We start from the raw sequence: 25,255 nt of genomic DNA on the forward strand, positions 1-25,255 counted from the left end.
ACAAGCAGAAGAGGGACAAAGGGAAGACACACACACAGAATCCAAAGCAGGCTGCAGGCTCTGAGCTGTCAGAGCCTTGACAGCTTGAACCCAGGAACTGCAAGATCATGACCTGAGCTGAAGTCGGACTCTTAACCAACTTAGTCACCCAGGAGCCCCCAGCACGTGTAGTTCTTAGAGCAGGTAATCAAGGGACTTCTCAGAGCTTTGCAAAACTGAACTTTGGATGTTTTCTTCAGGGTTTCTCAAATTTTAAGTCATTTGTGGCTCTCATGTGGAGAACTCTCCAAGTTCTGTATAATATACTTCAGTTATAAAACCACTCTGCATCATCTTTAATTGGATTCTGAGCTGCATCTGTTGTGAGAAACAGGAGGCTGACTTAGTGTTCTCTTTTTCAGTCTCTGGGCAGACAAGACAGACTTGGTTGACCATTGAGATCTCTAATTGGTGGTTCAGGTAGGGAAGCTCCTGGATGTCATGGTGTTCTCTGGAAACTATTATGAAATTTAAAAATATTTACTTTAGAAGGACCTAGGTGGCTGAGTTGGTTAGTGACTGACTTTGGCTCAGGTCATGTTCTCACGGTTCACAAGTTCGAGCCCTGCATCAGGCTCTGTGCTTGCAGCTCAGAGCCTGGAGTCTGCTTCAGATTCTATGTCTCCCTCTCTCTGTCCCTCCTCTGCTCACACTCTGTCTCTCTCTCTCTCTCTCTCTCTCTCTCTCTCTCAAAAATATAAACATTAAAAAATTCTAAAAAATATATTTACTTTAAGGGGTACCTAGCTGGCTTAATTGGTTGAGCATGTGACTCGATCTCAGGGTTGTGAGTTCGAGCCCCACATTGGGCACAATGCTTACTTAAAAAAAAAAAAAGAAAAAGAAAGATAAAATATTCACTAAGACTTGAGAACTGTTTCACTTATAGAAACTATGACGGATAGATATGTATGTAATATCAATATCACAACCATGAACCCAAGTGTCAACCCCTTACAAAAGAAAAAAACAAAAAACAAACAAGCTTTCAAATTCATAACAGTGGACTGTTGGGACACCTGGGTGGCTCAGTCTTGGTTAAGCGTCTGACTCTTGATTTTGGCTCAGGTCATGGTTTCACAGTTCATGAGACCAAGCCCCGTGTTGGGCTCTGGGCTGATGGTGTGGATGGAGCCTGCTTGGGATTCTCTCTATCTCTCCCTCTCTGCAACTCTTTCCAGTGTGCACACGAGCGTGTGCTCTCTCTCTCAAAATAAACAAACATTAAAAAAATAATAGTGGGGGTGCCTGGGTGGCTCAGTCAGTTAAGCATCCAACTTCAGCTAAGGTCACGATCTCACGGTTTGTCAGTTCAAGCCCCACATCAGGCCTTCTTCTGTCAGTGAACAGCCTGCTCTGGATCCTGTCTCCATCTGTCTCTGTCCCTTCCCATTCTCTCTCAAAAACAAATAAACATTAAAAAAAAATGGTGGATTGTTTCCAGTTTCCTATAATATTTTGTTGTCCTTTTGTACTAAAAAGCAAGAAATGGGATGTCCTACAGCTTGATAACAATATGAATAAAAGCAGAATTGAGAAAACTATTGTTTCTTGAATAATTTTGCTAATTAGGAAATCAACACCAATTTTTTAAAATTTAAGAGTCACAGATTAAAAAAAAAAAAAGAATCATAGAATAGTTAAAGCAGGAATAGGATTTTGCCATTTCCAGGAAGGAGTGAGATACCCAAACTGTATTTCATAAAAACTAAAATTTTTATGGGTGTTTTCATAAAAACATGGTTTTATGGTTATTTTTCATAAATGTCAACATAAAATATTATCTATGCTAAAATGTAACAAGTTGTTACTGTTATTTGAGATGAATTAATAAATATTTCAAACTGTTTTCAGTTCTGATATCTAATGTGGTAAATATGGGTAGATAGAACCACATAATCAAAAGTTGTTGAAGGTTCTTATTAATTTTGAAGAGTAAAAACAGACCCAAAAGTTTGACGACTGCTACTATAAAGTACTAAGTCCTAAAGTACTGAACCTTGGTCATCTGGAGGAGAGTGGTCTCTGGTGATATTCAGCACTCAGAGTGTAAATTGCCACATCTCTAGCCCGTGGTGGGTTCCTATTTCAGGACTAGAAAGATGGCAGGAAGGGAGGGGGGCTGGGAGAGGGTAAGGAGAAAGAGCCGCTTTCAGTACAATGGCCCACTGACAACGTCCATAAGACAAAACATCCCAGGAGGAGGGAGGTCCTGCCCACAGCGAGGCTCCTCTGCCCCCAGGGCTGGCTCCAACACACCCAGCACCCACCGCTTCTGCAGCCTGATGGTTCCTGCTCACCCGCAAGTGGAGGGAAAGAGCGTGCAGGACAGGGCAACTGGGGTATCCTTCTCTGGTAGGCCATGGAGGGAGGCTCTAGCAGCTGCTGTCCCCAAACAGGGCAGAGCAGGAGAGGGAGAGTGGTGGACGAATGTGGTAACTCAAGAGACTCAGTGATGAGCACACACGAGAAAACACAATCCCGGAGAGAACTGTGCGGAGCTGGGATCCTGCAGGTGGGGCCAAAGGCCAGCACATGACAGCCTCATGATGCCACCCAAAACTCTGAAGCCTGGCAAAATCACAGCTTAGATATTTGTAATGAAAGAATACTGATGGGATACCTGAAACTAACGTAACATAGTGTGGTAATGACACCTTCATTAAAATAAATAAATAAAAGAATACTGAGAAAAAAACACAACAAGAATGGTAACCAATAATGGGATTATTGGTAATGTTTATTTCCTTTTTCATATTTATCTGTAATTTTCTAAATTTTCCATAAGAGGGGTACCCGGCTGGCTCAGTCGAAGGTGCATGTGATTCTTAATCTCAGGGTTGTTATTTTGAGCCCCAGGTTGGGTGTAGAGATTACTAAAATAAATTTTAAAAAAAACTTACAGAAAAAAAATTTTCTGTAAGAAACGTGCATCCTTTTCTATCATGATATATATATATATATTTTTTTTTTTTTAATTTTTATTTTTTATTTTCGAGAGTGAGAGAGACAGAGCGTGAGCAGGGGAGGGCAGACAGAAAGGGAGACACAGAATCCGAAGCAGGCTCCAGGCTCTGAGCTTGTCCACCCAGAGCCTGATGTGGGGCTCGAACTCATGAACTGTGAGATCATGACCTGAGCTGAAGGTGGACGCTCAACTGACTCAACCACCCAGGAGCCCCATGATATATATATATTTTTTAAGTTGGTGATACAAGTAAAAATATCTACTATTTGTACAGTACTTTATGGCAGTAATGCTCAAATATTTTTACACTCTTAATAAAAAATGGGAGGAGCGCCTGGTGGCTCAGTCGGTAAAATGTCCGACTTCGGCTCAGGTCATGATCTCACGATTCATGGGTTCAAGTCCCGTGCTGGGTTCTGTGTTGACAGCTCAGAGCCTGGATGGAGCCTGTGTCTTTGGATTCTGTGTCTCCCTCTGTCTCTCTGTGCCTCACCTGCTTACACTGTCTCTCTCTCAAAACTAAATAAACAATAAAAAAATTTAAAAAAAAGAAAGAATGGGAATCTCAAAAAGCTTTCTGTGGTTACATCCGTCAATATTTACCAGATTAGAAATCAGAGCTGAAACAAATTTGAAATATTTATTAATTGATGTAAAATAATAGTAATAACCCAGTACATTTTAACACAAATAGCACTTCTGTAAAAAATAACTGGGTCTTCAAAACAAAAATTCATAGAATGAGTTACTGTAACATTTTTTGCCAATCTCTAATATCTAACCTAATAGAGAGCAGTGGGACATCTCATACCTGCTGCTGTGTTCCATCTATTACAGTGCATGTGAATGTCATGTAGGCTCTGGGAACCTCACTGAATATGTATAAGAGATTTATAGTGAAGAAAAGTAAATAGCATCTTAGTATATTCATGAAAACAGTTTTAACCTTGTAAACTTCCCGAAAGGGTCTGGGCGACCCCCAAGACTCTGTGGCCCACACTTACAAAAACACCATTTTCTTTATACTGTACAAAATACCTTCACAAACAAATCTCATTTGACTCACAAGAACTCTTGGAATTGGGCATGTTTTTAAACAGAGGAGGAATCTGAGAGTCAGAGAGGTCAACCAATTCATCCACCATCACATGGATTCCTGTCTCTAGAGTCTGAGTCTCGGACTCAATTCCAGATATCCATCACAACAACTCTGAGAAGCTTTTTAACCACCCGCTTTTTCCCAGAGCACTAGCCTGGGGGCACACTCAAAGATTTCTTTTTTACACAATAATTAGGATGGCTAATACATGAACTCTAGAATGTGCTAGAGAAACGAGATGGGACTTATGGAAAACAGAGTATGACATAGCAGAAATAAGCCCAGGTCCTGGTGGGCAGGAGCCCCAAGTTCTGGACGCCAACTCCTTCACTTATTGTGTGACTTGAGACGAGGTTCTCTACCTCTCTAAGCACCAGGATTGCCTCATCTGCAAAATGGAATGATGATATCTTATTTGCCTGAAGGCATGGTCTGGACAAGCCGATTGCCCAAGGTCCCTGCTAGTGCTGTCATTTACCAAAAATTCCAGTCATTTGGAAGGTAGGAATACAAACAACTCAGCTGAAATGGACTCTCCTTTTGAAACTATAGTTCCTGTAATTCTTCCTCTTTCTCTAGAGTAATATTTGGAACTTGGTATTTATGGAAACGTATTTCAGTCACCTTTCTTGTAATTTCTTCAACTTTTATCCAGAAAACCTGGCCTTGAGAACAATTCATGGAAATCACTTAAAAAGTTGATATGTGGAGACCAAATGCAATTCGACAGGCCCCACAAGTGCAATGAATGCCTACTGTTGTGCTGCAGACATGTAAGATTCTAGAGAAGCATGCACACCTGATTTTTCTGGGAATGCTACTGGACTTACACATCTATCATGTACTTAAGCTGCTTTATGTTTCTTATTTTTTTAATTGTGGTAAAAAATAACATGAGATTTACTGTTTTAACAAATTTTTAAGGCTTATTTCTTTTTGAGAGAGAGAGAGAGAGAGAGAGAGATACAGCATGAGCAGGGGAGAGGCAGAGAGAGAGGGAGCCACAGAATCTGAAGCAGGCTCCAGGATCTGAGCTGTCAGCACAGAGCCTGACGTGGGGCTCGAACCTACAAACCATGAGATTATGACCTGAGCTGAAGTTGGCCACTTAACCAACTGAGCCACCCAGGTGCCCCATTAACCATTTTGAAGTACAGTTCAGTGGCACTAAATACATTCACACTGTTATGCAACCACACCAACATCCATCTCTGAAACTCTGCACCTTGCAAACCTGAAAATATACCCATTAAATAAGAACTCTCCTTTCTGCCCTGGCAACCACCATTCTACCTCTGTCTCTATAAATTTGACAACTCTAAGTACCTTATATCAGTGGAATCATACAGTATTTGTCCTTTTGTGACTGGCTTATTTCACTTCACATAATGTCCTCTGGGTTCAAGTTGTAGCAAGTGACAGAATTTCCTTCCTTTTTAAGGCTGAATCCTATCCTATTGTATGCATGCACCACACTGTGTTTATACATTTATCTAAAGATGGACATTTGGGTTATTCCCAGTACATTTAAGCTTTCCAAGCCTTTGTTTAAACTTGGGGTGCCTGGGGGGCTCAGTTGGGTAAGCGTCCGACTTCAGGTCATATCTCACGGTTTGTGAATTCGAGCCCCACATCTGACTCTGCGCTGATGGTGTGGAGCCTGCTTGGGATTTTATCTCCCTCTCCCCACCTGTTGTCTCTCTCAAAATAAATAAATAAACTTTAAAGAATAAATAAAGATCGGAGAAACTCAACACAGATAAAAAAGAAAGGAAACTAGAGCACAAGACATGGCTCAGAGAAGTAGCACGGAGTTCAGACTTGAGACGTAAATTCTAGTACTAAAACAAAAACCCAAAAAACAGATTTTTGTCTTTGTTGTTTTTCCCTCTTCTCTAAAGAACTGTTACTAAATTGTGTCATAAGATCATGGAATGTACTGCATTTAGTTTCACATTCCACAGAAAATGTAGCAAAATTCCTGAAAAATTCCATTAACTTTATCTTTGAATATATCAATGTAGTGTACAATTAGGGAAACATTTTGATCTGAATGATCACACTTGATTTTACAAGAATCTTACAAGATAGTCAGGGTGAGTTATTTGTGCAATTTCATAGATGAAGAAGCTGAGAGTCTCAGCCATTTAGCTCATCACCAGCAACATGGGGCAGGGGACAACATCGAGGTCTCACAAGAACTCCAGCTGTGTCCCTCACCCTTGTCAGTAGCTGTGAATGAGGATTTGAAGTCATGTCCTAAGTATGATTTCACTTCACCCTGAAGCAAAGAAATACAAGCTGGACAACATCTTAAGATCCTTTTTATCTTGGGGCACCTGGGTGGCTCAGTTGGTTGGGCATCTAACTGTGGCTCAAGCTGTGATCTTGGGGTTCATGAGTTCGAGCCCTGCATCAGGCTCCTTTGAGCCCACTTCGGATCCTCTGTCCTCCTCTCTCAGCCCCTCCCCTGCTGGGGCTCTCTCTGTCAAAAAAATAAGCACTAAAAAAAAAAGAAAAAAGATCCTTCTAATCTGGTGATTTAATTTGACAGTTTTCCATGACAGTGAGCTCTTTATTTAAAATCTGATGTGTCTATGTGAAAGCACCTGCTAATGTATATATTTTGTTAATGAAATCATCTCGGGTTCTGTTAAAGACTCTGCAACAGTGAGAGAAAATCAGCAAAAAATGACAGGGGAGGGTAAGGTTGTACAGGTTGAGTAGGAGGAACATTACTCTTTGATCCTCATGCTTAGTTTAGAAAAAGTAGGTATAAAGTTGATTAAGTGTATGATGGCTGGATAAATTTGATGGTTGGCGCAAGTTAGGAGTGCTTAGAGCAAAGCTATGAAGTGGTCAGATTAACTGCCCATTGAGTGCTCCAGACTCCTTGCAAACCCATGGATTGTACCTTTCTCAGCTTTACCCAGGGACCTGGTGCCTTCAAGATGCCTGTCTACCCAGCCCTACCATACATACTGAGCCCCTTTTCTGGATAATGCCCCATCCTCTGCACTTTTTCCCATCTCCTCATCAAAACTTGCCTATTTGAAACTTGTAGCTAATAACGGCAGATTGTCTCTAGACATTTATTTCCCCTCCTTTCCCAAACCCATTGCTAGAGTAACTGTAAAGGAACTTTAAATGATATTAGGGCAAAAATTAACAACCACAACAAACAGGCAAGGAGGCCACAGTAGAAGAGAGATTTCAATGATTTTTTGGAAAGACAAATTAGACATCAGGGGAACCAACTTAGGAAGGGGAGAATGCTCCAACTTAAATGGAGGTGGATGTGGACGAAAAAAGAAAGCCACTGGCTCACAGGCTGAGTGCCTGGTGACCCCAGGGACTGAGGTAGGACAGGCATGAGTGAGGCAAAAGCACTGGTGGGAGGACTGAGCAGTTGGGTTGTTTTCCTTATTCTGCTCATGAGATAATAATGCCTCCCCAGCCAGCAGGAGAGCTGAGGTTTGTTCTCCTGGGAAACTGAACAACCGAGGGTTTGGATTTGGAGACATATGCCATCTGGGGACATAATAAGGTAAGGTGGAAATGAGAACCAGGCTGAAATTAGCTTAATTAAATGAAAGTCTACAAATTAACTGTGGGGACCTTAGCCTTTTTCCTGACCCTGCTGTCAGAAGATCAGCAATGGAGCCTATGCTTGGATACCACGCTGGCTGTAGGAAATAGAGGACCCTTCTTTTCTACAGAAATTGAGCAGTCTTAGAAAAATGAACTGCAAACAGTTTAGGGTTCTATAACAAAAAGGACAGCTCAATAACCAGTCCCCTAAAAGAGAATCCACCAGTCCACAAGTTTAACCTACACATATAAAGCTACACATCAGCTTTTAGAAAAGTGATCTCATTCTTAAATATGAACAAACAGTCAAGGGTGACTACAGATTTGGAAAAAGCCTGTAACATGAAAGAAATTTAAAACTAACCAACTAACCAAGCCTTGGAGGAAGGAGAGTACAGGAAGATGTTGAAGCCATGCCATTAAAGACCCTGAGGATGGGACAACCAAGATGTTACAGGAAAAAAAAAAAATTCAAAAAGCAAGAAAGGACTTTAGGAAATCATAAATACAACAGTCAAACTGAAAAAAATCATAAAAAGTTAGAAAATGGAAATCAGGGAAACCTACTAACAACCAGAAAGTTAAATCAAAAGTGAAAGAGCGGGGAAGATATTTACAAATGACATATCAGATAAAGGGTTAGTATCCAAAATCTATAAAGAACTTATGAAACTCAACACCCAAAAAACAAATAATCCAGTGAAGAGATGGGCAAAAGACATGAATTGACACTTCTCCAAAGAAGACATCCAGATGGCCAATCAACACATGAAAAAATGCTCAACATCACTCATCAGGGAAATACAAATCAAACCACAATGAGATACCACCTTACACCTGTCACAATGGCTAACATTAACAACTCAGGCAACAACAGATGTTGGTGAGGATGCAGAGAACGAGGATCTCTTTTGCACGGTTGGTGGGAATGCAAGCTGGTGCAGCCACTCTGGAAAACAGGTGGAGTTTCCTCAAAAAACTAAAAATAGAACTACCCTATGACCCAGCAATTGCACTAGGCATTTACCCACGGGATACAGGTGTGCTGTTTCAAAGGGACACGTGTACCCCATGTTTATAGCAGCACTATCAATAATAACTAAAGTATGGAAAGAGTGCAAATGTCCATTGATGGATGAATAGATAAAGATGTGGTATATATATACAATGGAATATTACTCGGCAACTAAAAAGAATGAAATCTTGCCATTTGCAACTATGTGGATGGAACTGGAGGGTATTATGCTAAGTGAAATTAGTCAGAGAAAGACAAAAATCATATGACTTCACTCATATGAGGACTTTAAGAGACAAAACAGATGAATATAAGGGAAGGGAAACAAAAATAAAAACAGGGAGGGGGACAAAACAGAAGAGACTCATAAATATGGAGAACAAAGTGAGGGTTACAGGAGGGGTTGTGGGAGGGGGGATGGGCTAAATGGGTAAGGGGCACTAAGGAATCTACTCCTGAAATCATTGTTGCACTATATGCTAACTAATTTGGATGTAAATTTAAAAAAATAAAAAATAAAACTTAAAACAAAAACAAAAACCAACCAAACAAAAAAAAAAAGAGAACAGGGGTGTCTGGGTGGCTCAGCCAGTTGAGCATCTGACTTTGGCTCAGGTCATGATCTCATAATTAGTGGGTTCAAGCCCCATATCGGGCTTTGGGCTGACAGTACAGAGCCTGCTTAGGATTCTCTGATTCTCTGTCCCCCTCTGTCTCTGCCCCTCCCCCGCTCATGAGTGTGCACATTCTCACACACACACACACACCCTCTCTCTCTCTCTCTCTCTCTCTCTCTCTCTCTCTCTCTCTCTCTCAAAAAAATAAATAAATAAATAAATAAACATTAAAAAAAGTGAAAGAGAACAAAAGTAGGAAACAAGTTTAGAGGATCAGATTAGAAAATCCACCCAACTAAAATTGAAAGCTACCAAAAAGATAAATAATTGAAAGAGGAAAATAACAAAGCGATACAAGAAATTTTCCCAGCCAGAATTGAAGGGCATGAGACTGCAGACTGAAAGTTGTACTGAATGCTCAACATGGTAAGTAAGACCTACCCTGACATATCACTACAAAATCTCAGGACACTGGGAGTCAAGAGAAAGAATTCTTACACTTCCAGAGAGAAAACGCAGGCAAATCAGAATTTTACTGGATTGTTCAAAAGTACCAACTCTTCCAAACCAGCAGATGATGGAGTGATGATGCCTCCAAAATTCCAAGAGAAAAGTATCTTCAGCCCAGAATTCTAGAGTGAGCTATATCATTCAAATGTGAGGGAAGAATAAAAATGTTAAATATTCAAACACTTTAAGATTTTGCTTCCTGTGCATTGGAAGCTACTGAAGGATATGCTTCCCACCCCCCACCCCCCGACTCCCACACTCCCCCCCACCCCAATAGGGAAAATTGGATGAGAAAGGGTTCCAGGAGAGCAATGAAGAAAAGCCCATCAGGGCAGGTATCTAGAAGGCCATAATTATGAGCAGAGACCATAATCATGAACAGAGGATTCTGGGAAAGAGAATGTGATAGTTAAATTTTATTGTTTGTTTGGTGATGGTTAATTTTAATGCGTCAACTTGGTTAGTCCAAGATCCTGGATATTTGGTTAAAAACCAATCTAGATTTTGCTGAGAAAGTACTTTTTCGATGAGATTAATGTTTAAATCAATAGAGTTTGAGTCAAGCAAATTACCCTATATAGTATAGGTGGGTCTCATTCAATCCATTGTAGGCCTTAAGAGAAAAAAGAATGACGTCCTCTGAGCAAGAGGGAATTCTATATCTAGACTGCCTTCAGACTTGTGCTGCAACATCAACCCTTCTCTAAGTCTGGCCTGCCAGGCTACCCTACAGATTTGGATTTGCCAGTCCCCAGAAATCATGTGACCCGATTCCTAAAAATGAAATCTCTCTTTCCATATATATATCCATACATACATGTATATATGTATATATGTATGGATATATATATGGATATATGGATATATTCTGTTTCTCTGGAACATGCTAACTAATACAGAGGTCTACAGGAAAAAACAAGAAACAGTGCCTTTGCAAGGATGGAAAATATTACCAGTTAGTGTGTGGCAAAGATTCAATAAAGTAAATTAATTCGGGGAACATGGAAAATGAGGCAAATAAAAAAATAAGATAATTATTAATTCCAGGGAAAACAAAGGATTGTACCTCAGCAATGAATAGTGGCTTGTCAAGGAAATGTAAATGCCTACGACTGACTAGCCAAAAATCTTTGTATAATTATCTGAGGAAAGGGAAACTAATCAGTAAAATCTAAAACTGATAAATTGAGAAACACAATATAAACATATTGTTCAGAAACATGGAGATGAATGCTAAGAAAAATTGCCAAAAAAAGGATACGGGTAATTTTCCATGAGTACAAGGGTAGGAGGTAAGAAAAGGCAGAACAGCTAGAGTTTTTCATCATAAACCTTTTTAACTATTTGAACTTATATTCAGTTATTATTTTTATAAAAATGAAAATTAACTGAAAAATGCCTGCCCACTTGCAGCTCCATTCCTTCTGGGTTCTGTTGCTCAGTAATTAATCTGATGTAGCCATAAAATAAAGCTTGATATGTTGTCTAATCCTGTCAGATAATTTATTTATTTATTTTTTTAAAATTTTTTAATGTTTATTTATTTTTGAGAGAGACAGAGACAGAATGAGAGTGGGTTGGGGCAGAGAGACAGGGAGGCACAGAATCTGAAGCAGGCTCCAGGGCTCCGAGCTGTCAGCACAGAGCCTGATGCGGGGCTCGAACTCACGAGCTGTGAGATCATGACCTGAGCCGAAGTTGGACACTCAACCAACTGAGCCACCCAGGCGCCCCAGTTTATTTAATTTTTAAAGGGTTTCAGTGCTATTATACTAAAAAGACTAACTGTAAAAATTTTAAATCAAGACAGGCAATATGTGTGAAGAGTGGAGAATATTCAAGGCTTTTTAAACCAAACCACTGGGTGATGAGTATGTTATTTGAGACCTAGGGCATCATGGTGTCTTAGTGAACACCTAATTTTTTTTTTTACATTTATTTATTTTTGAGACACAGAGAGAGACAGAACACAAGTGGGGGAGGGGCAGAGAGAGAGGGACACACAGAATCCGAAGCAGGCTCCAGGCTCTGAGCTGTCAGCACAGAGCCAGAGGCGGGGCTCAAACTCACAAACCATGAGACCATGACCTGAGCTGAAGTTGGAAGCTTAACCGACTGAGCCACCCAGGAGCCCCATCAGTAAACATCTAATATAAATTCTGATTGAAAAACCTTAAAATAAAACTTGGGACGACTGGGTGGCTCAGTTGGTTAACTGTCCGACTTGATTTCCCCTCAGGTCATGATCTCACAGTTCATGGGATGGAGCCCTGCATTGGGCGCTCTGCCCTGGCAGCAGGAAGCCTCCTTGCGATTCTCTCTCTACCTCTCTCTGCTGTTCCCCTGCCTGCATGCATGTATGTGCACTCTCTCTGTCTCTGAAAAATAAACAAACAAGCAAACAAACAAAAAACAACTCTATTCTGAGTGTAGTGCCTCATCTGCAAGGTAGTATGTGTGTGTTTGTGGGGGGTGGGAATGGTCACACTGCAGACCCTTGCAATCTAAAATATTTCCTCCATTGGTTTCCCATAGGACACTTGAAATTCAATGACTTTTTCATTTCCTTGGTTCTTGAGGGCTTTTTGATATTCAAAGTTGTCTGCTAAAATGGAAATCTTCCCAGGGAAGGAGAGCCCCTTAGCAGGAATTACTTTGCTTGCTACCGAGCATGAGAATGGAAAATTGAGGGGTGGGGAACGGCTGAGGTGGTGGCCTCCCGGGACTAGCTTTTGGCCAGGTCTTTGTTTTTCCCAGTCACCAAATTAGGTCGGTGAGAAAACAGTAGAGGTGGGCCTGGTGTGTTTGCAGTAGCAGCAACAGGCCAGGAGGTAGCAGCCCTGTGTTATCTGGAGCCTCAGCCGGGGTTGCCGGAGGGAGCAGTGCGAGAGCAAACAGGGTCATCCCAGAGGCAGCTGAGCTGAAAGAGCTTGTTGATTCCATTGCCGCTGGAATGACAGTGAGCATTCAGCAAACAGTTCTTGGAACGAGTGATCTCTATGACCAATCATTAAGACTGCTACCACGGCGCATGGGTGGCTCAGTCAGTTAAGCATCCGACTTCGGCTCAGGTCATGATCTCACGGGTTTGTGAGTTTGAGCCCTGAGTCAGGCTCTGAGCTGTCAGCACAGAGCCTGGAGCCTGTTTCCGATTCTGTGTCTCCCTCTCTCTCTGCTCCTCCCCTGCTTGCACTCTGCCCCTCTCTGTCTCTCTCTCAAAAATAAATAAACATTAAAAAAAAAAAAAAAGACCACTCCATTGAATACACCCTCAACGTTGTAGGTCTGGGTCATCCCACTCTCCACTTACCCTAGTCCTGGCCCATAGCCACAGAACGTGGTCAAAGAAAACATACCACCGTGCTAACCGCTCTCAATTTAAACCCGTGTCCACAAATACCCAGAGGACCCTCAATCATCTTTTATGTCGCCGTGTGTTCACTCTCACACCCTCTCCTAGCCATCTATTTTATACTTTCAACTCACTCCGCACACCTCCAACGTCCCCACTCTGCCGATGGGTGTGCTTCCCACTTCACAGAGGAAATGAAGCAGCTGGAAGAGAGCTTCCCAGACACCCTCGCCAACAGCCACACCCTGAGAGTTGGCTTTCCCTCTTGTTACTATAGAGGAACTGCCCAGGCTTTTAGGGGCAACCCTGCCTGTGCCTCCGATTGGAATCCTCTCTCGATTGGAATCCTCTCTCATCTGGGAACAGGACTCCAGCAATTTTCCACCTTTTTGTCCACATCATCAAGTTTCCTTCTCTCCTGTGTGACTCTCATGAACACACAAACCTGCTCTTATTTGTCCCAACATTATTTATAGTCTCTCTTTTAGCCCCAATTACCTATCTGCTTATGGCCTCATCTCTCTCCTTCCTTTTCCAGTAAAATTTTTGGAGTTTTCCACGCTAGAGGATACTGTCTCCAAAGACTTCCCCACCTTTCTTTGTTAAACACACTGCTCTCAGGCTTTTGTTCAGACCATTCCTAAGAAACTCCTCCTGATCTGCACATCACCTAAATCCAACTTGGTCGACTCTGTCCTCGTCTTAACTTTACCTACAGAAAGCACTAGACACAGTTGGTGACTGACTTCTTGATGACACGTTCTTCATTTTCTCCTGCGTCACCATGATCTGACTTCTCTGCCTTTCTTAGTTTTTTTTTGTTTGTTTTTTTTTTTTTGCTGATTTTTCCACCTTTTCTCCCCAGTCTCTTAAACTCTGTCCTTGGACTTCTTTTTCTAAACATAATTCCACTCCCTTGGTGAGCTCCTCTAGCCTCCTAACTTTAAATACCATTTAGATGTTACAGTTCCCAAATAATACACCTCGAGCTCAGACTTCTTCCCGGAGCACCATACTTTACACATCCAATTGACTACTCATTATCCACATGACCATTCAATTGACACCCAAATTGATATCCTGATATTCCACTGTTCTGTCCATGGTCTTTCTATCTCAGTTAATGGCAGCCTGTTCTTCCAGTTTCTCAGACCAAAATCTTCAGACATCTTTGACTCCTTCCTTTTTCTCATATCCCATGACTATTCCTGCAGGAAATCCTACAGGCTCTACCTTCACATATATCCAGATTCCACCCTGGGCTAAGCCACCATCATCCCTCCCAGAATTAGTGCACAGCCTCCTGACTGGTCTCCCTGCTTCCACATGTGAGTTTCTGCAATTTCATCTCAATATAGCGGCCAGACTGATCCTTTTATAAAAGGCCAGATCATGTCTTTCCTCTGCTCTAAACTCTCCATGGTCTCTCCATTTTAATCAGAATAAAAGTAAGGTCCTTAGAAAGGTATATAGGACTCTAGACCAGCACTGTCTAATAGAAGAAATATGATAGGAGAAGGGTGCCTGGGTGGCTCAGTCGGTTGAGCACAACGATTCTTGATTTCAGCCCAGGTCAGGATCTCATTGTCATGAGATCAAGCCCCATGTCGGGTTATGAGCTGAGCGTGGAGCCTGCTTGGGATTCTCTCTCAAAATAAATAAATATTAAAATAAATATACATAATAAATATATAAAATAATATATATAATATAAAATATAGATTATAACATATAGAAAATATATAATCTATAAATGTAATCTATATTATAAAATATATAACATATATATAAATAATAATATATCTATAATATATTAAATATATATATATAAAATAGGTGCCACATGTGGCATTTTAAATTCTCAAGTAGTCATAATCAAAAAGTAAAAGGAAACAGGTGAAATGAATTTTAGTAGTATATATTTTTCCAAGTTTTTTAAGGGGCATCTGGGTGGCTCCGTTGGTTAAGTGTCAGACTGCCGCTCAGGTCATGATTTCACTGTGAGTTGGGGCCCCAAACCGAGCTCTCTGCTGTCAGCATACAGCCTGCTTGGGATCCTCTATCTCCCTCTCTCTCTGCCCCTCCCCCGCCCAACCCCTGCTGGGAGGGAGACAGAGGATCCCAAGCAGGCTCCATGCTGTCAGTTCAGAGCCCAAGTCAGGGCACTGTTCAAGTCATGAACGGTGAGATCATGACCTGAGCTGAGATCAAGAGTGGGATGCTTAACTGACTGAGCCGCCTAGGTGCCCCAATTTTAATAGTACATTTTATTTAGTGTGGTATCTCTAAGACATCATTGTTTCAACGTGGACCCCATATAAAAATTGAGAAATTTTACACTCTCATTTTCATTCAATGTCTTTGACGTGTGGCACGCCCTTTAATCATACAGCACATCTCAGTTTGGACCAGGCACATTTCAAGAGCTCAGGGGCTACGCATGGTTAGAGGCCACCGTGCTGGATGGTGCAGCTCGAGCCCACATCTCTTGTTGGGGCCTCCTGCTCCCCCTCACCTGGCTCATTCAGCTCCTGCCCGCTGGGCAGGCTTCACCTCAGGGCTTTTGCACAGCCCATTCCCTCTGCTCTCCCTCCTCTTTCCCCTGACAACCTCACAGATGCCTTTTTCACCTCCTTGTCTTCCCTTACGTGGCCATCCCACTTAAACTGAAACCAGCACACTTCTCATTTGACACTTCCAATTCCTCTTACCTGCTTCAATGTCTTCCCCTAGTACCTATCACTTTCTGAAAGATCACATATTCATTAAGCATTCTCTATTTGCTCACAAGAGAAAAGTTCCACAAGGGCAGGTGTTGATTTTGTTCGGTGTCATGTTCCCAGTACTTACAATAGCACCTGGTACATAGTAGGTGCTCAATAAATGCTTCCTTTTTTTTTTTTTTAAGTTTATTTATTTATTTTGAGAGAGAGAGAGAGTGAGAGAGAGAGGAGGGCCAGAGAGAGAGAGTCCCAAGCAGACTCTGCACCACCAGCTCGGAGCCTGACGTGGAGCTCGAACCCATGAACCATGAAATCATGACCTGAACCAAAACCAAGAGCCAGACGCCCAACCTACTGAGCCACCCAGAAGCCCCTCAATAAATGCTTCATGACTGAATGAATCAAGGAGAGCATAACTTTATCTTCCCACAAGGGTTCTCATGGCTTGGAGCCGGTATCTCACATGATGCACTACCAGCACACAATCATCTTGGGGTGAATGAAACGGGAGCTGTTTCATCTGTCAGCAGTTGTTGTGAGAAAAGGCAAGGATAGGTCTGATGCAGCAAGCACTGAGTGTCCACTGTGTGCACGGCTGTGTGGAATGGCAACACAACGATCATAAGGACGATCACAGGGCAACCATAAGGACGTGGCCCCATGTCCTACAGGCAGGCCTGGATTTCCCCCAGGGCAGCTCCAGAGGCCAGAGCCAGTGCCAAGGTGGGGCAAATTGATACAGACTAATTTCACTTTTTTGGAAAGAATCTTTTAATAATTAGCACCATTCAAAATGAACAAGACTGTCTTAAGAGATCTAATTATGGTCCCCAATTTAGAAGTCACTATTGCTGAGATGTGGGCTGTACTGGGGGCTGGACTAAAGTCACCTTTACCATTCTAAGCTACTTGAGCCTAAATGTTGGTGGAGTAGAAATAATATGGGTTTTTTTTTAAGTGAACTCTGCACCCAATGTGGGGCTCAAACTCACAACCCCAAGATCAAGAGTCTCATTCTCTACTGACAGAGCCAGCCAGGTGCCCCAATAATATGGGTTTTGACATCTGATAGTCTGGTTTGATGTCCTTATTCCACTGTTTACCTGCTGCTGTTTGCACATTGTTACATTTTTTCAGGATGTTACCTGAAATCTCCAGGGATTTGTTTCCAGGTAACACATACAAAACTGTCTTCCATGGGAGTCGACATGTAGTGGAAAGCAAACGACTTTTTTTAACTTTACTTGGAAAATTCTCTCCTAGGTTCCAGAGTTTCCAAAAATGTTAAAGACCTCCCCCCCCTCGCCTTTAATTCTCAAGTTATTTCTAAAAACCGGCTCCCACCAATGACTGCTCCCTAGGTCTTTTCCTAAGGGCAACAGCAACAGTCACAACTTTTAACTGTGAAGTGCTATCTCATTTGATCTTTGCTAAAGGTGTGGAGGTGTTGACCAGAATTAGTCTCATTATTCAGATGAGGAAATTGAGGCTCAGGGATGTTAATTAACTTGCCCAAGGGCACATATCTGGTTAATAGTCAAAAACAACTTAGAAGGGGCACCTGGGTGGCTCAGTCCATTAAGCATCAGACTCTTGGTTTGGCCTAGGTCATGATCTCTGGGTTCGTGGATTCCAGCCCTGCCAATGCAGAGCCTGCTTGGGATTTTCTCTCTCCCCCTCTCTTTGCCCCTCCCCTGCTTGTGGTCTCTCTCTCTCTCTCTCTCTCTCTCTCTCTCTCTCTGTCTTCTCTCCAAATAAATAAACTTAAAAAAGATATAACCTAGGAAATTCCAGAGAATTTCTTTCACTATTCTGTATTCATTCATTCACTCAACAAGTTATTTATTGATCCATCAGTGCCAAGAGCTGTGCTAGGACTGAGGATGCGCTCTGCACAAACCCCTTCTCTGCTTTCTGTGCCTTAGTCTCTGGACTTAGGTTGGGGGTTTTTAAGCATCACCTGTCCCCGTTCACTTAAGGCTTGGGCATCCCTTCTAGGCCCCAGTAACGGTCTCTGCAAGTGCTGCTGGTTTGCTGCTTTTCTACTGAAGCAGCAGTTTCCTCCTGAACTTAGTCTATCAATACTGTGCAAATAAGCCAGTAATTTTCCATTTCTGACTGGACAACAAGGTGAAGCTTACTTCTCCTTAAGCAGTGGCCGCACATCTTAGCCAACATCTTGCAGAATGCGGACTGTAGTTTGAGAACCCGGCACCTCTAAAGGCCCCTTTATGTCTTCCTTGACTTCTAGTTTGTTTCCAAATGACAGTTACAACTTGTACCTACTATTTGGTGGGCGGGGGGCGGTGAGTGCATACTGAAGCAGTACAGAGACATTAATTAGCAAAAAAATGTTAGCTTGCCCCTCCTTCTCAGAGGTCTGACCTGACACCTCTGTTCAGGTCACAGACCCCGCCCATGCTGGCTCCCTCCTTAGGTCAACCCCTCCTTAGGTCAACCTGGAGGGGCTGGCCACAGGTGTCGGTGCAAATTTTAAGGGCGCAAGGACTTCCTCTTTCTGTTCAGTATGATTTTACTCACTTGTTCCAGTCAAAAAACAAAACAAAACAAAATCATTAAACTCTTTTCTAAATTACTTTCATTTTAGAAGTAACCAGAAGATTATGAAAGCTTAAAAAGAACCAACTGCAATTTACCCAACCCCAGTTTATGTAATATTGTAACATAATGTTTAGAGTCCATATTTAAAACCTCTCTGGGTGTCTGGCTGGCCCAGTCAGAAGAGCATGCAACTCCTGATCTTGGGGTTGTGAGTTCGAGCCCCTTGTTGGGTGTAGAGATTACTTAAAAATAGAATCTTAAAAAAATTTAAAAATAAAAATAAACCTATCATATTCAGGTAGGTCAAATGGATGAGTTGTGCTGATTTCATTATTTCTTGTCATAGGGGAGGGGAGGGATATTGAACTAATGCTCCTAAATTTCTTAGCATAACAGTCAAGGACCTCCCTGACCTAGTTCTAAATGGCCTTTCTGTGTCAACCTAGACTCGAACACTGATTCATCTTTATCTCACATCCTGGCATGGTGCTGGCTGGATACAAGGGAAGTATGCAATTATTCCAGCCCTCTTCCAGCATTATCAATATGCTACCTATGCATATGATCCCTCTGAAGAACGGTGAGTTCCTTGAATTCCTTACCAAGGATCTTGTCCTCTACCCAATGTTACTCATTCATCCCTATGGCTGAACCCTAAACCTTAAACCTTGTCACCAGTAGCTGCAACTGCTCATAATCTCAAGGTCAAGCATTCGATTCTACCTCCCGGCTTCCTGGTGGCCCTCTCCAACATTCTTCCCCCAGACTAGAACCTCCAATCCATTGATGCCCCAACACGTAACACTGCCTTGACTGCTTCATGTTCTTCCTCCCTCTTAATCATGCGACATACTTATACTAAAACATTATTTGTTGTTTAGCTGAAATTCAAATGTAACTAGGCATCCTGTTGGTTTATTTGCTAGACTTCACAACCCTATGACTATCATGGTAGGGTCCCCTCCCTAAGGAAAGGAAGAAAAACAAAAACAAAAACCTCAAGGCAACCTGGTTATACACATACGTGACATCCCTCACAACCTTGTAACATGAGACCATTTAATCAGACTACATGTTTGTATGTAATCATATATGGGAGACAAAGAAGTGGAAAATATGTAAAAAACTATGCCACGTGGCATTTGGGGCTCAGTTCTTCGGTGCGAACCCAACTGAGCGGTGCCGGCAGGAATAAAGTTGCTTCCTGGAAAGAAAAGTCTCGGTGTCACCACTCTCTGTGCGAGAATCCTGCTACACTATCACTCTCCTGTGTAAACTCAACTTCTTAGGCCTCCTGCCTTGAAACGCCCTTGGCAAAACCACAGCTGCGAAAGCCCAACTTTCTGACACCTCTGTGTCCCCACCTGTGTGGCCGACTGTGGCTGGAGAAAAACACAATCCCACTGAACAGATCTCCCTTCAGATTCATGACTACAAACCTCAACGGGGGCCTTCATGCTGCATGGAGAATCATTCTACTTACTAGGTTCCTGGTGAAGTCACATTCTGTATTTATGCCCTTTGTTCCTCTCCTCAAAACTCTGTACTTTCTCCTCTTTCTCAGGGCCCTACCAAACAGAAGATCGAAGCACTCAGGAGAATTCCCAGATTCTCCTCACCCCACTTATATCCCAGTTTATTTGTATCCATCTGTGTTAACTTTCCTGTCTGTCACCTAGATTGGGAGTCAGCAAACCATGGCCTGGGGGCCACTCAGTACATCATGCCAGCCAAGGATGGTTGCTGGTTTTTAAATAATTGGGGTGGGGGTGGGGAATCACAAGAATCCATTTTGCAACATGTGAAAATCATCTGAGATTAAAATTTCAGTGAGCCTAAATGAAGTCTGACTGGAACATGGCCATGCCCATTCATTGGTATATCGTGTATATCGGCTCTGCAACACAGCCGAATAGTTGCAACAGAGATTGTATATCCGCACATACTAAAATATTTACTTGTCTGGCCCTTTGTAGAAAAGTTTGCTGACCCCTCATCTATCTGTGCTCCAATCCAAAGCCACCTAATCCCATCCCTCTTCCCTACTCAGGAATATTGCCCTGCTAATTCCACCCAACCCTGCCTCATCAATTTTTCCCAGTCTGCTAAATCACTCCCATGAGCATACCAAAAAGCTGTCGTTTCTCCAATCTTAAAAACAAAACCAAAAAACCTCCCAAAAAACAAAAAGAACCAACCAAAAAATACTTCTTTCTGGCCTCCTTCTGCCCCAACTAATTAACTGCTCTCATTTACAGCAAAAATCCCCAATTATCTGCACCTGAGGGCCACACGCCTTCTTCCCCACGTCTCACTTATACTTCGCCCTTCACTCCCCACCGAAGACCGCACCGCACGCACCTCGGTCCCACGGCCACGGTGAGGCTGCACCAGGGGCCAGTTCTCACCCCATCTTACCTGGTGGGGGGCAGCAGGACACAGTGGATCACTCTCGTGGCCCCAAAGCTCCTTTTCACTAGGCTTCAGAGACACCACACCCTCTAGATTTTTTTCCCACCTCCTGAGCGCTTCCTCATTATCTCTTTTCCTTGTTCCTCTTCTCCCCTTATCGCCAGAGGCCCCAGGACCTCTGTCCCTACCCCTGCTCTCTGGCGCGCAGGCTCCTGCAGGCTCTTACGCTAATGTTTCCAAATGCACACCCCCAGCCCTGAACCCCGTCCTGAGGTCCGAGCTTCATTACCCAGCTGCCCACCGGCCTGGCCAGGCCAGCTTCTAACAGACAGCAACATCAACTTGGCAGTCCCCGCGTCAGCCCGGGGCTGACACCCGCGTTCCTCTCCATCCTCTCCATCCGCGGCCTGTGTTCCCGCTTCCGGTGACAGGCAAGCCCGCCCTTCCTTCCAGGCCTCAATCCTTGCAATCGCTTTGACCGCTCTTCCCTTCTGTGCCACCTAGAATCCGTCAGGAGAGTCCGTTGGCTCTACCTTTACAATTTGTCCAGCAGCTCACCATTTCTCACCTTACCTCCCCTCACTTTAATCTCACCGAGATTAAAGCAAACTCCCCTGGCAGCGCTCCCTCCTTCCGCCCTTGCGTTTTTAAAGGGAAGTCCTATCAAGCCCTCCAGTGGCTCCCCATTTCACTCAGAGCAAAAGCCAAAGCGGAATAATGGCCTCCAAAGCTCTACTTGATCTAGCGCGCTGCCTCCCGACCCCTCACCTCTCTGACCCCATCGCATCTGTCCCTAACTCAGCACAATACACCAGCCTGCTCACTGCTTCTGGGACAAGACAAGGCTGCTCCCCTTGGGGCTTTTGTGCTGGCTATTCCCTCTATCTGCAATGCTTTTCCTTTTCCTACTTAGCAGCCTGGTAAACCTCTGTCACCCTCAAGTCTGCTCAGATGTCACCTTCTCAGTGTGACTTACCTTGACTGACCTCCTTACCCCTCAGACCCTGCTCTACTGTCTGACATTGCTTTATTAACTTCTGACATATTGGGGTGCCTGGATGAGTCATACGGTTAACAACCGATTCTTGGTTTCCCCTCAGGTCATGATCTCATGGTGGGTGGGTTCCAGCCCCACATTGGGCTCTGCCCTGACAGCTCAGAGCCCTCTTGGGATTCTGGCTCTCTGCCCCTCTCCCATGCGCTCTCTCAAAATAAACAGACTTAAAAAAAAAAAACACACACACACACACACAACTTCTGACTTATTTTCCTAGGTACCTACTTATTCTGCAATGTACTAGAACGTTAACTGCACGAAACAATACATTTTGGTCTGTTTTGTTCTCATCTAGTATTTCATTCCAAGCCTGAAACCAACACACAACAAATACACGTCGAATGAATTGAATGTCTACTTACTACATGATTTCACCTTCACGTTTTTACTCAATTTTTCAATAGCCTTAAGAGTTACGCGCTATCTCCAGTTTACCTTGTTAACTGAGCAAAGAGGCCATTAGACCCAAATGGCCCTCACGCGTTGGTGGCTTGCGTAAGAAAACCAAAACCTAAGCCTGTAGTGCCTCAAGGTTAAGAAATCAAAACCTAAAGATAATCAATCACAGCCAGTTAGGCCTTAAGCGGTAGCCAATCAAATAATTTCCTTTCCGGGCTTCACCCAAGTCTTTCCCCTGCCTCAGGTCAGCAGCAGGCTCCGAAGCACTTCCGGGGTGGGGCTGCCCGAATGGAATCGATTTTTGCTCACTGACTTCAAAACGGTAGTATACCTCAGTTGGTCTTTTAATGACCTGTCTGGATATCAATGTTCAAAAAGTTTAAGTAGCCTGCACAAATCACAAGTTATTGTTCGAAAGTGAAATTGAGAACTTCAGTGTTTTTTTTTCACCCCACACACTGTATTTGTTGTTTCCAGCTCTCCGGCGTGGCTACCTGTTCCTATTCGTGAGGGTCAGGAGAATGCCAGTTTCACTCACACCCAAGATGCGCTCTTGGAGTCCACAAGGAAAGCAAATTTCTGCAAACCAAGGCAGGACTTCCCAAAATAAGAGCAAAGGAAAAGTTAGGAGTGGACCCTTGCTCATAATTATAATTCCATTTGTCCCTAAAATAATTCACACCTTTAAATAACATTAACTTCAAATTATTTAAATAGGTAGGATTCTTTAAAAAAATACATAAAGAAGTAAACATATAACAAACCACTTACTTTTTTCAGGTTTAAAGGCTTCCTTGATGATGTTGTAGTTGAAGAGACTCGAGGTGAACTGGATGAGGCCTGACGGGAGATCTGGGGCAAAGGGAAATGCTGGAGAATAAAAAAAAAAAAAAATAGAATGAAGGGAGACAGAAAAAATACAGGGAAAAAAATGTTACCTAAATAATTTGGACAGATCACATTCCCTAGGCAACACCAGTGGCAGATGATCTCAGAGAACCTCTCTTTGTTTTAGAAAATCTAAACACTGTTTAGAGCACACGATGTCTTTTGCTTTCAGGAGAACCAAACGCCACAGTCCAGATCTAGATTATCTTACCTAGAAGAGAAATTCAGGACCAAACCAGTAGAAAAGCTACTACCAACCCCAAACTCAAGCTCCTCCCACTTCCGCTCTGGAGTCTCAGATTTGCATCAGAAGCTTTGGAGGAGGGAGTCTGGGGAGTGGTAAACAGACTGCCCTGCTGTGCCCAAAGGTACACTCACCCCCTCCAATACGTGGGTATGGCTGAATTGGCCCTAAGATTTGTAGGGAGAGGGAGGAAGACAGTTTTATATGTTACCATTAGTTCTCATTAAAACTGCAGAATCTCTACTAGTTAATAATTAAATACAAGAAACATCAATCCAGCAGTAGTAGTATTGTGCATTTAAAAAAATCATATGCTGCAGATAACTAAGTAAGCATTGTTATTGTATTAATAATGCAATGTGAAAAAGGATAGATAGGACACTTTAGTGGGCCTGGAGAGCCCCTAGCTGTCTTTCTTCCTCATTGCTCCCAAGCTTACTTGTGTTAGACAGCAAAAACAATAGCCAAACACATAATCAAATGGAATAGGAGGGTGCAGAGGTCAGGGCCATTTAGACTGAACTGCCCCTCCTACCTAAGATAATTGCATTTAAAGGGCTCCTTGAAATTGTTAAATACAGACCTTTTGAAAAAAGAATTGAAGTGATTCCCAAGGGAAAGTGCCTGGGTCTATTACTGACCTTTGGGACTCAAAACCAGTCCGTGATCAGGAATTGGGTGCAAATGAGTTGACTAATGCAACTCCTTCAACCCAGGTAAAGCTCCCCCGGAAGCCCCAGGATGCGTGATTCTGGTTTGTCTGCCCTGTTTTTTAAAATAAAAGTCAATGGGGGCACCTGGGTGACTCAGTTGGTTGAGCGTCCAACTTCAGTTCAGGTCGTGATATCATGGCTCGTGAGTTTGAGCCCCACATATGGCTTCCTGCTGTCAGCCCTGAGCCTGCTTCGGATCCTCTGTTCCCTTCTCTCTCTTCATCTCTCCCACTCATTCTCTCTTTCTCTCTCTAAAAAATAAACATTTAAAAAAATGTTAAGTAAAACAGTTAAGTAAAATATTCACTAAGTACGATTAAGTATTTATTTAGTAAAATAAATGGGTAGTAATCTAAGAATTAGGTTTTGGCCCCCCTCTGTACTTGATGCGGGAAATATTGAGTCAGATCCCTTTGCAGATGTCTTTATGTTGACCCTCAATGGATCAATAGAATATGTTTGATTAAAATCTGTTCAAAATGTGCTAACCTAATCTGAGTTAAGAAGACAGAACTAAAATATAACTTTCCTGAGAGTCATGATTATAATTGGAAAACTTGGCTTTAGTTTTGAGCAATTAGTCTAAAAAATGATGTCATGGAGCCAGTTTGGAGTGAGCTCTAATGCGTTAAATAATATACAGTCTCAGTTGCCTTTTTGCTAGACATTACATCAGACAACTGGAATTCAAATCCTGGCTACCCCATGTCACTGCTTACAGACCTTGGGCAAGTCACTTGACCTCTTTGCATTTCATCTGTAAGATGAAAGTGATAATATATCCCTGACTCATTGGTGAGACTAATGCAGCTAGAATGACTGTATTAAATAACTCTATGGCCCTAAATCTCTGTACAAATGTTAGTTACTTTTAACATCAACTACTATAATTGCTAAATGGTGAATATTGGCTAATAGCTACACAGGATTCTTCCTAATCCCCAGAAAGGACTTTTTGAATATATTCTTTATTGTTATATTTTATTATTCCCAGTAGATAGATAATAAGAAAAATTTACTAATATCTGTGAACTTCTATTTATGACCACCAGATAAAACAATTTAC

General features: G+C 42.5%; 1 protein-coding gene across 3 annotated transcripts in view; it reads right to left on the minus strand.

Moving 5' to 3' along the window:
• GCM1 (glial cells missing transcription factor 1) overlaps nt 1–23,423 on the minus strand; it is a 98,943-nt gene extending 75,520 nt beyond the window's left edge. The window contains exon 1 of one of the 3 annotated variants that reach the window (XM_045057654.1): nt 23,116–23,417. The gene's annotated coding sequence lies outside the window, so the exon portion shown is untranslated. Of the gene's footprint in view, nt 1–20,894; nt 21,036–23,115 lie in introns of those variants that run through there. The other 2 variants (XM_023254062.2, XM_045057653.1) reach the window with 2 other exon arrangements.
• Nucleotides 23,424–25,255: the final 1,832 nt, after the last annotated feature.

Source organism: Felis catus, chromosome B2 (assembly GCF_018350175.1).
Source record: "Felis catus isolate Fca126 chromosome B2, F.catus_Fca126_mat1.0, whole genome shotgun sequence".
Taxonomy (NCBI): domain Eukaryota; kingdom Metazoa; phylum Chordata; class Mammalia; order Carnivora; family Felidae; genus Felis; species Felis catus.